Source organism: Pelophylax lessonae, assembly GCF_965119305.1.
Source record: "Pelophylax lessonae genome assembly, chromosome: 1".
In the NCBI taxonomy this organism is placed as follows: domain Eukaryota; kingdom Metazoa; phylum Chordata; class Amphibia; order Anura; family Ranidae; genus Pelophylax; species Pelophylax lessonae.
Window position 1 is genome coordinate 870,304,569 of NC_138768.1, and position 19,172 is coordinate 870,323,740.

Sequence of the window (19,172 nt, forward strand, 5' to 3'; positions counted from 1 at the left end):
CCCACTCTCCCAATCCTCCTCCTGACCCCCATTCCAATCTGAAGTCCTGCTCCAGATTCTCTCTACTTAATGGCTGAAGCTGAACATGGCCAGCAGGGGGAGGTTGGGGGGAGCTGGGAAAGCTCAGTTAAGGGCTGGCCGGCGCAGAAGAGTCTCCAGTGGGGCATAGAACCGACCTCTGCTCAGACACAGTTTACACCATCCATGCTGGGGAGGGGGGGTCTGCGCTCTGTCCTTGTCTTCATCCAGCACTCAGTAGGTCAGCAGCAGGGACTTTATACTTCTGTTCACCAGGAATCATTTAGGCACGTCTGTGGCAGAAGCGGTGCAGCCTTCTTTTACAGGGCATCACAGCGGCCCAGGGGGCAATTGCCCCCTGGCCCAGTCCTCCCCTGAAGATGAGTTAGCCCGAGTTGGTGTTCCACACTCCCTGGATGCTCTCATAAATCTGTCTATCCAGACTGTCCGAAGGTTAAGGCAACGTAGATCTGAAAGATCAGCCCTACAAGTTCGCCCTGTATGGATGTTACCACAGGTTGCCAGTCCACCAGGCCCAGCTCCTCCAGAACCCGCAGCACCTGTTGCTGATGCTCCCAAACCCATGCAGCTTGGCTTGCTTCATCCTTCACTTACCACCGAAGAACATCAATACCATCACCAGAACAATCTGTGCTTGTACTGTAGGGAACCAGGCCACTATGTGAGGACCTGCCCGGCCAAACTTTGTCAGTGCCTGTCTATTTCTTCTGCCAAGCCTCCAGCCCTGTCAAGTGACTCTTCTCACCTAGCTCTTCCCATTCTGTTTCAGCAACCAGGAGGAATTATCAAGGGGTCAGCCATAACTGACTCCGGGGCCTGCAGCTGCTTCTATGATCTGTCCTTTGCCGCTGAACATCAGATACCTCTGCAACCCAAGGCTCAAACACTTTGAGTTCTCCTTGCAGATAGATCCATCATCAAGTCTGGGCTGGTCACCCAAGAGAGCATCTCACTGTCTGCCACCATTGTCCCTAGTCATGGAGAACTGCTGCGTCTGGATGCTGTTTCCCATCATACTAGGCATGCCATGGCTACAGGCACACAACCCGTGCATTAATTGGGCCACAAGGGAGATTCAGTTTCAGTCACCCTACTGCCAACAGCACTGCTCACAAGAACTCTTATGTTGTCCACCATCCCTGTTGTACATGGACTCTGAGACAAGTATATCTGTTCCTGCTGCTTATCGGAACTTTCTGGACGTTTTCAGTAATAAGGAGCAAAAAAACTCTTCCTCCCCAAAGGTCTTACGGCTGCCCAAATGAATCACTCCCTGGGGCCGAGATACCATTTGGAAGAATTTTTTTCCCTGACTGAACTTGAACTCGTGGCCCTAAAAGAATACATTGATGATAGTCTGAGGAAAGGATTTTTTTTACCCATCTACCTCTCCGGCTGAAGCAGGCATTTTCTTTGTGGAAAAAAAGGTCACTCCCTTCGACCCTGTGCTGACTACCGTAAACTCAATAAAGTCACAGTCAAGAATTGGTACCCCTGGTGCCTGAACTGTTTCAAAGGCTTAGGTCAGCAACTCTTCACGAAATTGGATCTTTAAGGGGCATACAATCTGGTCCGTACACGGGCATGGGATAAATGGAAGACTGCATTTCGTACCCGATTCAGGAACTGGTAATGCCCTTTGGACTGTCTAATGCCCCTGCTTCGATCCAGCATTTTGTCCATTAAATTTTTCAAAATTATTTTGTCTAGACAATTTTTTTCTCTTCTTTGGAGATTCACCACGGACACGTAAGGAAGGTGCTGGCTCAATTCCGACTGCATGGTTTATATACCAAACCTGAAAAATGTGAGTTTGAGCGCCAAAGCATCCAATTTCTAGGATTAATAATCTCCACAGAGGGTAAAAAGATGAATTCCCGAAAGGTTGCTGCCCATTCTGGACTGGCCAGCCCCCACAGATAAGTAAGGAATTCAGAGTTTTGTGGGGTTCGCAAATTGTTAATCGGAAATTCATTAAAGGATTTTCAGCCATCATTTCCCCCATCACACAACTGACTAAGCACAGTATCCGTTTCCTCTGGACTCCTGAGACTCAGTCTGCTTTTGTGACATTCAAAGGGTTATTTACCTCTGCACCTGCACTAAGGCATCCTGACCCTGCCCTACCATAGGTCTTGGAAGTCACCGCTTTAGAAACAGCAGTGGGGGCAATGCTCTCGTAACGTCATGGAGCAAAGGTCCTCCTACACCCAGTTGCATTCTTTTCATGTAAACTTTCATCAGCAGAAAAGAATTTAGGAAAACCTTTAGCAATCAAAGCTGCACTGGAGGAGTGGAGAGATCTATTGGAAGGGGCAGCTCATCCAATATTAATTTACACTGACCACAAAAATCTAGAATATTTAAGGACAGCAAGGTGTTTGAAACCACGTCAGGCCAGGTGGGCACTGTTCTTTTCAAAATTTGCCTTCCATCTCACTTACAGGCCCGGGTCAAAGAATACTAAACCTGATGCAAGTTCCCGCATGTTTGGCAAATCTGAAGAATCTGTTCCCCCCTACTCGATAGCATTTCATCTTCAGGAAACTTCCTTTTGTTACAAGAAGATCTGTTGTCTCAGATCAAGCAGATCTCTTTGGGAGTTCCCTCACCTCCTGAGACAACCCTACAAGTAAAGGATGGACTATTGTGGTGTGAAAACAGAATCTTCGTACCAGAAGACATGCGTGTTCCTGTCCTGGGTTTGTGTCATTACCATGCGTTAGAAGGACATTCTGGAATCAATAAAACTATTGAATTAGTACAACGTACATTTTGGTGGCTCCATTTAGGAAAAGACTGTAGGAAGTATGTGGAGGCTTGCATTACATGCATTCAGAATAAAGCCCCGTACACACGTACCGATTGTCGGCCGTAAATATTCGGCCGCCGAACGATCGGCCGATTGTCGGCTTGTTAGTATGATGCTTCCGACAACTGACAGCGCATTTTCGGCCGAACCGAATCGGGTGTGCAGCCATTAAAATTTTTGTTGGCCAACACCAGAACGGCCGATTGTTCGCCAGTCAGTACAGATTTCGGCCGACAGACAGCAGATTTGCTAGACTGGGCATGCTCAGAGAAGAAAAAAGACAAGGAAAGTGAACCATCACATGACATCACTTCTGCAGTCGGCTGTTGTTGGCCGACAAAATTTGTGTGCAGTCTTTTGCAGTTTTCAACAGACACGACAGCCCTGGACAAAAGACGGCCGATCGTTCGGCCGACGATCAGTACGTGTGTACGGGGCTTAAGAGTAACAGGACCAAAGAATTGGGTCTTCTTAAACCATTGCCAATCCCAGGCAGACCCTGGAAAATTATTTAAATGGACTTCATTGCAGAGCTTCCCCCACCTGAAGGTTGTACTGCCCACTATGTGGTGGTAGACCGATTATCCAAGATGGCACATTTTTTATCCTTAAAGGGCACACCATCAGCTCTTGAAACAGCACAGCTTTTTGTCAAAGAGATAGTAAGGCTCCATGGGGTCCCAGCTAACATCATGTCTGACTGGGGGGTGCACTTCACCTCTAGGTTTTGGAAATCACTCTGTGGAACTCTGAAGATCGAATTGTCTTTCTCCTCAGCCTATCATCCACAAATGAATGGCCAGACGGAAAGAACGATTTAGACCCTGGAGCAATATCTACGCTGCTTTTCCTCTTTTTCTCAGGATGATTGGGTGTCATCGTTACCGTTAGCTGTATTTGCCTACAACAATTCGCATCACTCTGCCACAAAAAATCTCCATTCTTCGCCAACTACGGCTTTCATCCATCATTTTTGTCTAACACAATTCCTGAATGTTCAGATCAAGGTGTTCTAGAGACAGTGATCTGTTACAGGAAGCAAAAGCTAAAGCTCAGGAATACAATAAGAATGTTTTTGACATGGGGGATTTAATCCTGGAACCTGGCGATTAGGTATTGCTGTCCACAGCAAATTTAAAGTTGGCTTGTCCTTTAAGGAAACTGGGACCTAAGTTTGTGGGGCCATTTACAGTGAAGAGGAAAATAAACGACGTTGCCTATGAACTGAAAGTTGCCAGTCCCCTTTAGGGTTCATCCTGTATTTCAAGTGACTTTACTGAAACCTGCAATCTCTGATCCATTCCGTCAACGGAATACGGGTCCACCGGAACCAGTGATAGTTGATGGGGAAGAAGAGTATGAAGTTGAGGCAATTCTGTATTGCAGGAAAGGAGAAATCAAATCCAGTACCTGAATAAATGGAAAGGGTATGGGCTTGAGGAGAATTCATGGGAACCCAAGAACAATGTCCATGCCAAGAGACTCATCCAAGTATTTAAATCGGTCCCATCCAGAGAAGTTGGCCCAGTTGGGCATCCGGAGGCTTCCCATTGGGAAGGGACAATGTCAGGAAGGGCTTGCCAGTAGACAAGATGGCTCCCTCAGGCAATTTCCTGTTTTCCGGATTTCACATAGGAAAGGTGCACGGGCGCATGCTAACGTGCATGAGGATCCGCGCCATGTACGGCGGAAGGCAAAAGAAATATGCACGTGTACGCAATGGCATATGCATGCACGCATATCCCATGAGAGATGACTTTGCAAAATGTACTTTTTAAAGTGGGTCAGTACCCAGGATCACTGTCTTGTCTACAGCGTTCCCGTAAATGGCCGGTTACCTGTTACTCTGCAGCTGTTTCCAGCTATTGACCCGGCTTGCTCTGACTACTCCTGCCCTCCGTCTGCATCGGCCCCAGCTTGTACTGTAACTTCGCTCCTGCTTCTGGATCCGTACCGGATCTGCCCGCCTGTGAATGACCCAGCCTGTCTGACCCTGTCTGTGTTACAGTCCTTACGGAACTTCCTAGCTGCAAGCATCTGTTATCCACTGAAGCCTGTTGTTCTGTCTGCTGCATCCAAGTGCCAGCCTGTTCCAGGCCACAGGTCATCCGCTGTCGTCTGGCATCCCTGCCTGCTAACGTCCTTCCTCTGCCTACCGAAAGATCTGTTCAAGCCCAGCAGCTAGCAAGACCATTAGGCACTCATGCCACTTTGCTCTCTGAGCTGCCTGTCTACTCTATCATACTGTTAGACAGGTCAATTCGGTTGCTCGCTGGCTTGTTGGTAAGTTGTGACTGGAAATCTCTTCGTTTTTTTTGATCTGCGTCCGCCCTTCCAGTGTTCCTTACCACTAAGACCAGTTATAGGTTGAGGCGGTGACCACTTTGTGCATTATTGATATCTATATTGAGCCAGGCAACGCACTGACACCTTTGCCGCCACCATTGTGCTATGTGCTGGGTGTTCAGTGTGACCCTGTGCCTTTAAGGAGGGGTGGGCTCCCTCTAGTCACCTGTCCTCCATCTATCCCATTAAATGCATGTGCTCTCATTGTAGAGACTCTTTAAATTGTAGAGTTAGGGACTGCAGATCACAGGGTGCCTTGGCGCGGCCTGCAGCTTACGCATGTATTTGCAAATGTGTGCAACCAAACCCCTGTTTTTAACGCATACTGTTAGACAGTGCAATTCGGTTGGTCGCTGGCTGGTTGGTAAGTTGTGACTGGAAATCTCTTCGGTTTTTTTTTTTTTGCTCTATCAGGGGCCCTGAGTCAGAGGTGTAAGAGAGGCCTTCCTCTGCATATCAGGCTTTTCTTCCAGGTAAGTGACACCCAGCATGCATTGCTAGATCAGTTCTGGGAGATTCTTTTTGTTGCAATGCTATAGGAAGGAACCTTTAGATTAATCTATTTATCTTAGTGGTCAGAAAAAAGAAATATACAAAATATGAACCATACAACATTGGGCTACAGATAGATAATAATCAATGCCCAGAGTCCATTAGACCTTCCATACATGGTACGGATAGGCTCATATTGTTGGATGTGAAGAACAGGCATACCAAGTTTCACTCTAACAGCGCAACACCATTTTTTTATTTCTGTGGTTTAGTAGTGATTGGTCCAATACAGTGAGTGCAGCTGTTAACTGGTATTTTAGGGAGGTACATTTAGTGCAGAATATTTCCCTTTAGGCTGCATTCACATGTCAGCGTATGGATCGCGGGCAGAATCGCCGCGCTTCCGCCTTCGATCCGGAGATCATTGCAAATCGCGGGACGCCTGTGCGTTGCCCGTGATTTGCAATAGCACCCCAAACGCTGAGCGATGTTGCCGCGATTTCCGCCTGCCGAATCGCGGTAACATCGCGCAAAAAAAAATCGCGGGGCGCAATACGCTCCAAAGAAGCTCTTGTACTTTTTTTGGCGTAATCTAAATTTTTTTTTGTTACCGCGATTCGGGGCAGGCGGCAATCGCGGCAACATCGCTCAGCGTTTGGGGTGCTATTGCAAATCACAGGCAACGCACAGGCGTCCCGCGATTTGCAATGATCTCCGGATCGCGGGCGGGATCGTGGCGATTCTGCCCGCGATCCATACGCTGACATGTGAATGCAGCCTTATATACAAAGTTTCATAATCTAAAGACAGTAGATAGGATGACCGAGTATTGTGAGACAGATCGGCATTGACATCACACAGGATCCTGAGATCTAAGAGGTAGGTACCTCAAAAGGGTTGTGAACCTCATAGAGAAGGGATGGAGAGTCTTCTCTCTACTATAGGTAACCAAAGACAGAAAACCTGAAGGAGAGTGAAGCAAATAAGGGTTTGGGATATATGAGGAGTCGTTAGGGAGATCATGGGTGGGATATGGCACTTCTCCGGAGTCCCGGTCCTGTGCCTCCACGTGATCCCATGTTTGCCAGGTTCTGCTATCCCAAGTATGGTCCAGGCACCCCCTTGGAGGGTATCACTGGGTGGGGGGAGACCTGTGGTTATCTGTCTGCTGATCTCCCCTACCTTGCAAGCTAGGTCAGCTGTTGTCGGCCATATTGTAACCAGTATTTTTTTCTGGCATTGGCGCAGTAAAGGCCTCTTTCTGGCAAATCAACCATGCAGCTCAGTTTTGTTCAAGTATCGTCGCAGTGTTCTCCTTGAAATAACCGCACAATCTTGTTCCAGAGCAGCCTGTATTTCTCCTGAGGTTACCTGTGGGGTTTTCTTTGTATCCTGAACAATTCCTCTGGCAGTTGTGGCTGCAATCTTTCTTGGTCTACCTGACCTTGGCTAGGTATCAAGAGATCCCTGAAATGTCCACTTCTTAACCACTTGCCGACTGCTCACAGTATATTTACTGCGGCAGTCAGCCCCTCACAGGCAGAGTGACGTAGGTCTACGTCGCTAGCCTGTGAGGGTCTAGGGAGCGAGTGCGCGCCCCCAGAGGCATGCTCCCGCGTGGTCACGGACCCCCCCCCCCGCATGTGTGACCGGTGGACCCGATGTCCGCCAGTCACTCTGCGATTGTCGCTGCAGAGGGAGAAAATCAGGCGGCTAGTGTAAACAAGCCGCCTGTCATTCTCCCCTGTGTAGAAACAATGATCACACGGTTCTACTATGTAGGACTGTTGATCACTGTTTCTACAGCTCAAGTCACAGCCAATCACAGTTAGAAGCACACCCCTAGGGACACACTTAACCCCTCCCTCACCAATAAAGTTAACCCCTTCACTGCCAGTGTCATTTTGCAGTAACAGTGCATATGTATATCACTGATTACTGTAGTAATGTCACCGGTAACCCCAAAAGTGTCAAAAATGTCAGTCAAGGGTCCGATCTGTCCGCCGCAATGTCGCAGTACCGCAAAAAAAAAAAAAATTGCAGATCGCCGCCATTACGTGTTAAAAAAAAACAACAAAAATGACAAAAATCTTTCCCTTTGTTAGTAAACGCGATAACTTTTGCGCAAACCAATCAAAATACGGTTTTTGCGATTTTTTTTTACCAAACATATGTAGCATAAAACAAATTGACCAAAAATGTTAAAAAATTTAGATTTTTACATTTTTTGGGGGGGAATTTCATATAAAAAAAATGTGTAAAATATTGTTATTTTTTCAAAATTGACGCTCTTTTTTTGATTATAGCGCATGATCAAAAAAATTGCACAGGTGATCAAATACCACCAAAAGAAAGCTCTGTTTGTGGGAAAAAAAGGACATCAAATTCATTTAGGTACAGCATCGCACGACCGCGCAATTGTCCGTTAAAGTCACACAGTGCCGAATTGCAAAATAGGCCCTGGTCAGGAAGGGGGTAAAATCTTCCGGGGCTTAAGTGGTTAATAAGTGATTGAACAGTACTGACTGTCATATTCAAGGGTTAACTATAGGGATGCACCGAAATGAAAATTTTGGACCGAAACCGAAAATGCAGGATGCCCTTGGCCGAAAACCGAAACCGAAACCGAAAATGACTTTTTCCCCCAAAAATTTTTTTTAAAATGGATAGAACAGGGGCATACACCAAAAACAGGTAGTGACGTACACCTGTCGCTGCCACCCTGTCACAGTATATGTACTGTGATGGGTTGGCAAGAGGTTAATTTAATTACCAATGATATTAGTATTATGCAGCATGAGGGGGTTAATTTATTGTCACTGCTGGTCACTCATCTATTAGTGACCGACCAGTGGCAGGTAATTAACCCCTTTGTGCTGCATTAGTGCAACCAGTGTTAATTAACACTGATACTGGTTGCACTAATGCAGCACAAAGGCGTTAATTACCTGCCACTGGTCGGTCACTAATAGATGAGTGACCAGCAGTGACAATAAATTAACCCCCTCATGCTGCATAATACTAATATCATTGGTAAGCTGCCTCAGCTCCCCCCCATCTCCCCCCACTCCCACTGCCTCAGCGTCCTCCTCCTCGGGTGTCCTGCATTCAAAAGTCCCGCCTCTCAATGGACTTTTAAAACCTGCCCTGCGCTGCGCCCTCCTCCTTCCCCACGGCAGCCATATTTTATTTTCGGCACTGTTAACCCATTATCGGCCCGAAATGAGAGAGGCTCATTTTCGGCCGATAATTTCGGTGGCCGAAATTTCGGTACATCCCTAGTTAACTATCTTTTTATATCCTTTTCATCATTACAAAGTTCCATGATCTTGTTACGCAGGTCTTTTGACAGTTCTTTTCTGCTCCCCATGGCTCAGTATCTAGCCTGCTCAGTGCTACCACGTGAGAGCGAATAAACTCATTGACTATTTTTACACAGACACTAATTGCACTTTAAAAAGCCATAGATGTGGGAAATTAACCTTCATTTGCCATTTTAACCTGTGTGTGTGACCTTGTGTATCTGTACCACGGCCAAACATTCCAGGGGATGGAAACTTTTGACTGGAGCCATTTGGGGGATATATATCATTATGATTTTAAAAGGAACCAAACAACTATGTGATAATACATGGCTTCATATGATCACTGTCCTTAAATAGACAGATTTTTGGCACGATTAGTCAAATTTTCAATGATTTCTGTCAGGGTATTCAACTTTTTAGCACAACTGTATATCCATCCCAGTATAAATCTTGGTATTTATCCATCTGAGTACACATGCTAGTATACATACACTATATTACCAAAAGTATTGGGACGCCTGCCTTTACACACACATGAACTTTAAAGGCCTCCCAGTCTTAGTCCGTAGGGTTCAATATTGACAAAAATAGAGGCGCCTTTAAATGTAGACTGTAAATAAATTTATTTAAACCAAAAAGAATGCACTCACATCTGTAAGCATATTCCCGCAATAAAAACCCATTCCGAAGTTCGAGATGAGTAAGATGATGGACGTTATCCCCGATCTGTGGAGCTGTTCCGCTGGCATAGGGACCTCCTGGATGTAAACCGGCAGTGCAGCGGAGCCAAGCTATGCTGACACTGGGAAGGAAGAGGTTTACTGTGCGTCAGGAGGACTACATCCAGGAGGTCCCTATGCCAGCGGAACAGCTCCACAGATCGGGGATAACGTCCATCATCTTACTCATCTCGAACTTCGGAATGGGTTTTTATTGCGGGAATATGCTTACAGATGTGAGTGCATTCTTTTTGGTTTAAATAAATTTATTTACAGTCTACATTTAGAGGCGCCTCTATTTTTGTCTTTATCTGCAGTGTGTGGAACCTTTGGCTTTGGTTCCTTGAGGGCTGCCCTATCAAGTGGACTTATTTCCTTCATCCATATTCTACACTGTCCAATTATACGGACTCTGAACCTACGGTATGACCTATGCGCCTGTGTTTATGTTAGGGTTCAATATTGAGTTGGCTCCACCCTTTGCAGCTATAACAGCTTCATCTCTTCTGGGAAGGCTGTCCACAAGGTTTAGGAGTGTCTATGGGAATGTTTGACCATTCTCCCAGAAGCGCATTTGTGAGGTCAGGCACTGATGTTGGAGAGAAGGCCTGGCACGCAGTCTGCACTCTAATTCATCCCAAAGATGTTCTATTGGGTTGAGGTCAGGACTCTGTGCAGGCCAGTCAAGTTCCTCCACCCCAAACTCTCTCATCCATGTCTTTATGGTCCTTGCTTTGTGCACTGGTCCAAATCATTTGGTGGAGGGGGGATTATGGTGTGGGGTTGGTTTGCAGGGGTTGGGCTTTGGCCCCTTAGTTCCAGTGAAGGGAACTTTTAAGGCGTCAGCATACCAAGACATTTTGGACAATTTCATGCTCCCAACTTTGTGGGAAGAGTTTGGGGATGGCCCCTTCCTGTTCCAACATGACTGCGCACCACTGCACAAAGCAAGGTCCATAAAGACATAATAATATAGTGTACATGCCAATATATATCCATCCTAGTATACATTGTAGTATACATCCATCCCAGTATATACCCATCCTAGTATATATCCATCTCAGTATACATACCAGTATATATCCTGGTATGCATCCATCACAGTATACATCCATTGCAGTATATATCCTGGTAGATATACATCCCAGTATATTTCCATCCTCCAAGTATACATTAATTCTAGTATACATCCTAGTATACATCCATCCCAGTATACAAACCAGTTTATATCCTGGTAAACATCCATCACAATATACATCCATTGCAGTATACATCCTGGTAGATATCCATCCTAGTATTCATTGTAGTATATATCCATCTTCCAAGTATACATCAATTCCAGTATACATGGGATATATCCATCCATCCCAGTATACATTCTGGTATATATTCATCACAGTATACATCCATCCTAGTATACATCCATCTCAGGATATATCCATCTTCCAAGTATACATCAGTTCCAGTATACATCCTAGTATATATCCATCCATCCCAGTATACATCCATCCCAGTACACATGCTTGTATATATCCATCCCAATATACAGCCATCCCAGTACATATCCATCCTCACAGTATACATCCATTCTATTATACAGTGCTTAATCAGAGTGTAGCATCAAGTCAATTAAACTCCTGGGATATTGATCTGGTCAGTTAAGTAGCAGAGGGGGGTTGTTAATCAGTTTCAGCTGCTTTGGTGTTAATTAAATTTACAGGTGCACTAGATGGGCAACAATGGGACGACCCTCAAAACAGGAATGGATTTACAGGTGGAGGCCACTGACATTTTTTTCCCCTAATTTTTCACTTGGCTAGGATCAGTGTCACTACCGGAAGCATGAGGCCATACCTGGACCCTATAGAGCAGGGGTGGGGAACCTGCGGCCCGCACGATCGTTACGTCCGCCCCCCCCTCCTCATGCCGCTGTGTCAGAAGGAGCCGATGGCTCCATCCTGACACTGTGAGTCTCCGAAAAGGGTGGACCCGAGGCACAGAGCAGTGCGCCTCGAGCCCGTCCATTTGTGTGACAATAGCAAATGAAAATTCGCTATTGTCTCACGGAGCCTCCTCCTCCTTGGCCAATACCATTGGCCGAGGAGGAGGCGGGACGCGGGAGGACTCGAAGAGACGCAGGGACTAAAGAGAGGAAGCCGCCGCTACAACAGGTAAGTCAAGTGCACTGGTCTGGGGGGCTTGGCACGCTGTTCACTCTGCATTGTAAGGGGGCACGATGATCTCTGCATTGTGGTCAGTCTGCGTTGTAAGGGGGCATGCTGTGGTCAGTCTGCATTGTAAGGGGGCACGCTGTGGTCAGTCTGCATTGTAAGGGGGCACGCTGTGGTCAGTCTGCATTGTAAGGGGGCACGCTGTGGTCAGTCTGCATTGTAAGGGGGCACGCTGTGGTCAGTCTGCATTGTAAGGGGGCACGCTGTTGTCTCTCTGCATTGAAAAGGGACACGCTGTGGTCAGTCTGCATTGTAAGGGGACACGCTGTGGTCTCTCTGCATTGTAAGGGGGCACGCTGTGGTCTCTCTGCATTGAAAAGGGACACGCTGTGGTCAGTCTGCATTGTAAGGGGACACGCTGTGGTCAGTCTGCATTGTAAGGGGACACGCTGTGGTCAGTCTGCATTGTAAGGGGGCACGCTGTGGTCTCTCTGCATTGAAAAGGGACACGCTGTGGTCAGTCTGCATTGTAAGGGGACACGCTGTGGTCTCTCTGCATTGTAAGGGGGCACGCTGTGGTCTCTCTGCATTGAAAAGGGACACGCTGTGGTCAGTCTGCATTGTAAGGGGACACGCTGTGGTCAGTCTGCATTGTAAGGGGACACGCTGTGGTCAGTCTGCATTGTAAGGGGGCACGCTGTGGTCTCTCTGCATTGAAAGGGGGCACGCTGTGGTCAGTCTGCATTGTAAGGGGGCACGCTGTGGTCTCTCTGCATTGAAAAGGGACACGCTGTGGTCAGTCTGCATTGTAAGGGGGCACGCTGTGGTCAGTCTGCATTGTAAGGGGGCACGCTGTGGTCAGTCTGCATTGTAAGGGGGCACGCTGTGGTCTCTCTGCATTGAAAAGGGACACGCTGTGGTCAGTCTGCATTGTAAGGGGACAAGCTGTGGTCAGTCTGCATTGTAAGGGGGCAAGCTGTGGTCTCTCTGCATTGAAAGGGGACACGCTGTGGTCTCTCTGCATTAAAAAGGGACACGCTGTGGTCTCTCTGCATTGAAAGGGGACACGCTGTGGTCTCTCTGCATTGAAAGGGGGCACGCTGTGGTCTCTCTGCATTGAAAAGGGACACGCTGTGGTCTCTCTGCATTGAAAAGGGACACGCTGTGGTCTCTCTGCATTGAAAAGGGACACGCTGTGGTCAGTCTGCATTGTAAGGGGGCACGCTGTGGTCTCTCTGCATTGAAAGGGGGCACGCTGTGGTCTCTCTGCATTGAAAAGGGACACGCTGTGGTCTCTCTGCATTGAAAGGGGACACGCTGTGGTCTCTCTGCATTGAAAAGGGACACGCTGTGGTCTCTCTGCATTGAAAGGGGACACGCTGTGGTCTCTCTGCATTGAAAGGGGACACGCTGTGGTCAGTCTGCATTGTAAGGGGGCACGCTGTGGTCTCTCTGCATTGAAAAGGGACACGCTGTGGTCAGTCTGCATTGTAAGGGGGCACGCTGTGGTCAGTCTGCATTGTAAGGGGGCACGCTGTGGTCAGTCTGCATTGTAAGGGGGCACGCTGTGGTCTCTCTGCATTGAAAAGGGACACGCTGTGGTCTCTTTGCATTGAAAGGGGACACGCTGTGGTCTCTCTGCATTGAAAGGGGGCACGCTGTGGTCTCTCTGCATTGAAAAGGGACACGCTGTGGTCTCTCTGCATTGAAAAGGGACACGCTGTGGTCTCTCTGCATTGAAAAGGGACACGCTGTGGTCAGTCTGCATTGTAAGGGGGCACGCTGTGGTCTCTCTGCATTGAAAGGGGGCACGCTGTGGTCTCTCTGCATTGAAAAGGGACACGCTGTGGTCTCTCTGCATTGAAAGGGGACACGCTGTGGTCTCTCTGCATTGAAAGGGGACACGCTGTGGTCTCTCTGCATTGAAAGGGGACACGCTGTGGTCTCTCTGCATTGAAAAGGGACACGCTGTGGTCAGTCTGCATTGTAAGGGGGCACGCTGTGGTCTCTCTGCATTGAAAAGGGACACGCTGTGGTCTCTCTGCATTGAAAAGGGACACGCTGTGGTCTCTGCATTGAAAAGGGACACGCTGTGGTCAGTCTGCATTGTAAGGGGGCACGCTGTGGTCTCTCTGCATTGAAAGGGGGCACGCTGTGGTCTCTCTGCATTGAAAAGGGACACGCTGTGGTCTCTCTGCATTGAAAGGGGACACGCTGTGGTCTCTCTGCATTGAAAGGGGACACGCTGTGGTCTCTCTGCATTGAAAGGGGACACGCTGTGGTCTCTCTGCATTGAAAGGGGACACGCTGTGGTCTCTCTGCATTGAAAAGGGACACGCTGTGGTCTCTCTGCATTGAAAAGGGACACGCTGTGGTCAGTCTGCATTGTAAGGGGGCACGCTGTGGTCTCTCTGCATTGAAAGGGGGCACGCTGTGGTCTCTCTGCATTGAAAGGGGACACGCTGTGGTCTCTCTGCATTGAAAAGGGACACCCTGTGGTCTCTCTGCATTGAAAAGGGACACGCTGTGGTCTCTCTGCATTGAAAAGGGACACGCTGTGGTCTCTCTGCATTGAAAAGGGACACGCTGTGGTCAGTCTGCATTGAAAAGGGACACGCTGTGGTCAGTCTGCATTGTAAGGGGGCACGCTGTGGTCTCTCTGCATTGAAAGGGGGCACGCTGTGGTCTCTCTGCATTGAAAAGGGACACGCTGTGGTCTCTCTGCATTGAAAAGGGACACGCTGTGGTCTCTCTGCATTGAAAGGGGACACGCTGTGGTCTCTCTGCATTGAAAAGGGACACGCTGTGGTCAGTCTGCATTGTAAGGGGGCACGTTGTGGTCTCTCTGCATTGAAAGGGGGCACGCTGTGGTCTCTCTGCATTGAAAGGGGACACGCTGTGTTCTCTCTGCATTGAAAGGGGACACGCTGTGGTCTCTCTGCATTGAAAAGGGACATGCTGTGGTCTCTCTGCATTGAAAGGGGACACGCTGTGGTCTCTCTGCATTGAAAGGGGGCACGCTGTGGTCTCTCGGCATTGAAAGGGGGCATGCTGTGGTCTCTCTGCATTGAAAGGGGGCACACTGTGGTCTCTCTGCATTGAAAGGGGGCACGCTGTGGTCACTCTGCATTGAAAGGGGACACGCTGTGGTCTCTCTGCATTGAAAGGGGGCACGCTGTGGTCAAATATAACAGGCTAATTTTTAAGTTGATAATTTTGTACGGCCCCCGAATGATGTTACAAAAATCCAAATGGCCCTTGGCAGAAAAAAGGTTCCCCGCCCCTGCTATAGAGGTTGCACAGGCAGTCCAACTCCTCCAGGATGGCACATCAATACGTGCCATTGCCAGAAGGTTTGCTGTGTCTCCCAGCACAGATTCAAGAGCATGGAGGAGATTCCAGGAGACAGGCAGTTACTCTAGGGGAGCTGGACAGGGCCGTAGAAGGTCCTTAACCCATCAGCAGGACCGGTATCTGCTCCTTTGTGCAAGGAGGAGCAGGATGAGCACTGCCAGAGCCCTACAAAATGACCTCCAGCAGGAAACTGGTGTGAATGTCTCTGACCAAACAATCAGAAACAGACTTCATGAGGGTGGCCTGAGAGACCGACGTTCTCTAGTGGGCCCTGTGCTCACTGCCTGGCACCATGGAGCTCGATTGGCATTTGTTATTGAACACCAGAATTGGCAGATCCACCACTGGCACCCTTTGCTTTTCACAGATGAGAGCAGGTTCACCCTGAGCACATGTGACAGATGTGAAAGGGTCTGGAGAAGCCGTGGAGAACATTATGCTGCCTGTAACATTGTTCAGCATAACCAGTTTGGTGGTGGGTCAGTGATGGTTTGGGGAGGCAAATCCATGGAGAGATGTACGGATCTCTACAGGATAGACAATGGCACCCTGACTGCCATTAGGTATTGGGATGAAATCCTTGGACCCATTGTCAGACCCTACGCTGGTGCAGTGAGTCCTGGTTTCCTCCTGGTGCATGACAACGCCCGGCCTCATGTGATGAGAGTATGCAGCCAGTTCTTGGAGAATGAAGGATTTGATACCATTGAACGGCCCCCACACTCTGCTGACCTAAATCCAATAGAACACCTCTGGGACATTATGTTTCTGTCCATCCGACACCGCTAGGTTACACCTCAGTGTGTTCAGGAGCTTTATTTGCTTTTAGTAAATCCCCCCCATTATGTGCATTTTATCACGTGGGCAAAAAAAATGTTGGGAAGAAAATGGCTCTGGTGGAGAGGGGGTTAAAGCCCCCTGTATGTGGCAGTGCGTTGCATTGTGTTGTGTTATGGCGGTCGATTCCAAATGAACAAAACACCCCAACATGTCAAACACCACATGGGGACTTCTTTTTGCAACACAATGCAAAATCATTGACCGCCATGCGTTACCTTAGTGCGTTTAGCATGGGTAGTACAGTGATGTTACACGGCTTACCATGTGTTGTGATGTGAATCAGCCCGGGGCCCGGTACATACACATATCACACCCTGCTCTGTGATACAGTATCTCACAAAGGTGACTACACCCCTCACATTTTTGTAAATATTTTATTATATCTTTTTCATGTGACAACACTGAAGAAATGACACTTTGCTACAATGTAAAGTAGTGAGTGTACAGCTTGTATAACAGTGTAAATTTGCTGTCCCCTCAAAATAACTCAACACACAGCCATTAATGTCTAAACCGCTGGCAACAAAAGTGAGTACACCCCTAAGTGACAATGTCCAAATTGGGCCCAATTTTCCCTCCCCGGTGTCATGTGACTCGTTAGTGTTACAAGGTCTCAGGTGTGAATTGGGAACAGGTGTGGTAAATTTGGTGTTATCGCTCTCACTCTCTCATACTGGTCACTGGAAGTTCAACATGGCACCTCATGGCAAAGAACTCTCTGAGGATCGGAAAAAAATAATTGTTGCTCTACATAAAGATGGCCTAGGCTATAAGAAGATTGCCAAGACCCTGAAACTGAGCTGCAGCACGGTGGCCAAGACCATACAGCGGTATAACAGGACAGGTTCCACTCAGAACAGGCCTCTCTATGGTCAACCAAAGAAGTTGAGTGCACGTGCTCAGCGTCATATCCAGAGTTTGTCTTTGGGAAATAGACGTATGAGTGCTGCCAGCATTGCTGCAGAGGTTAAAGGGGTGGGGGGTCAGCCTGTCAGTGCTCAGACCATACGCCGCACACTGCATCAAATTGGTCTGCATGTCTGTCGTCCCAGAAGGAAGCCTCTTCTAAAGATGATGTATAAGAAAGCCGGCAAACAGTTTGCTGAAGACAAGCAGACTAAGGACATGGATTACTGGAACCATGTCCTGTGGTCTGATGAGACCAAGATAAACTTATTTGGTTCAGATGGTGCCAAGCGTGTGTGGCGGCAACCAGGTGAGGAGTACAAAGACAAGTGTGTCTTGCCTACAGTCAAGCATGGTGGTGGGAGTGTCATGGTCTGGGGCTGCATGAGTGCTGCCAGCACTGGGGAGCTACAGTTCATTGAGGGAACCATGAATGCCAACATGTACTGTGACATACTGAAGCAGAGCATGATCCCCTCCCTTCAGAGACTGGGCCGCAGGGCAGTATTCCAACATAATGACTGCAAACACCTCCAAGACGACCACTGCCTTGCTAAAGAAGCTGAGGGTAAAGGTGATGGACTGGCCAAGCATGTCTCCAAACCTAAACCCTATTGAGCATCTGTGGGTCATCCTCAAATGGAAGGTGGAGGAGCGCAAGGTCTCTAACATCCACCAGCTCTGTGATGTCATCATGGAGGAGTGGAAGAGGACTCCAGTGGCAACCTGGGAAGCTCTGGTGAACTCCATGCCCAAGAGGGTTAAGGCAGTGCTGGAAAATAATGGTGGCCACACAAAATATTGACACTTTGGGCACAATTTGGACATTGTCACTTAGGGGTGTACTCACTTTTGTTGCCAGTGGTTTAGACATTAATGGCTGTGTGTTGAGTTATTTTGAGGGGACAGCAAATTTACACTGTTATACAAGCTGTACACTCACTACTTTACATTGTAGCAAAGTGTCATTTCTTCAGTGTTGTCACATGAAAAGATAGAATAAAATATTTACAAAAATGTGAGGGGTGTACTGACTTTTGTGAGATGCTGTATGGATGATCCCCGGGCCCGGTCTGAATTCTGCTTTCTGAAAAGAATGGACACAGCCAGGCAATGAGCATTTCCAGGAGGAGCCCCCCTATTTCTCCTATGTGGGGGGATTATACAATCAGTGATGACAGGAATGGGGGGGGTCATCTCTATGCTGGGTCACCGGGGACACCGAGGACAGAACCCCCACAATCACAGTGACAGCCTCACACCGGCACTGACAGAACAGACACCCTGATAACCGTCTCCCCTCCCCCGATCCCCGGTACCTGCACCTGCTCCGCTGGCCCCGTGCTGAGCGGAAGTTGATGTCTGGTTGCCAGGATACGGCGGACGCTCACAGTTACACGTGCACACGCACAGGAGAGTTCATGTGGTAGGAGCAGTTGTCACGGTGACCGGGCGGAACGGGGGGCGGAGTCAGCGTGTGTGTTGTGTCTGCGGGAGCCAAGGAGAGCACGTGACCTCCTCCTGACATCTATATATAATATAATTAGTATGTAGGTCATCATGTATATACATCCCAGTATACATCCTTCCCCGTATACATTCATCCCAGTATACAGCTAACACAGTATACATACCAATATATATCCCTCCCAGTATACATACCAGTATATATCCCTCCCAGTATACATCAATCCCAGTATACATACCAATATATATCCCTCCCAGTATACATACCAGTATATATCCCTCCCAGTATACATCAATCCCAGTATACATACCAATATATATCCCTCCCAGTATACATACCAGTATATACCCCTCCCAGTATACATACCAGTATATATCCCTCCCAGTATACATCCCTTCCAGTATACATACCAGTATATATCCCTCCCAGTATACATCCATCCCAGTATACATACCAGTATATATATATATATATCCCTCCCAGTATACATACCAGTATATATACCTTCCAGTATACATACCAATATATATCCATCCCAGTATACACCGATCAGAGTATACATACCACTATATACTGTATATATCCATCCCAATATACATACCACTATATATATTCGTCCTGATATACATACCAGCATATATCACTGCATACCAATATATATCCATCCCAGTATACATACGACTATATATATAACTCTCCCAGTATAGATTCATCATAGTA

The 19,172-nt window shown here is 47.7% G+C and overlaps 1 protein-coding gene across 1 annotated transcript in view; it reads right to left on the minus strand.

Annotated features, from left to right (window-relative positions):
- The window catches only part of DNAI1 (dynein axonemal intermediate chain 1), a 259,805-nt gene extending 241,394 nt beyond the window's left edge, over nucleotides 1–18,411 (minus strand). Inside the window, exon 1 of the mRNA XM_082243034.1 lies at nucleotides 18,304–18,411. The gene's annotated coding sequence lies outside the window, so the exon portion shown is untranslated. The remainder of the gene's footprint in view (nucleotides 1–18,303) is intronic.
- Between the last annotated feature and the right edge of the window lie 761 nt (nucleotides 18,412–19,172).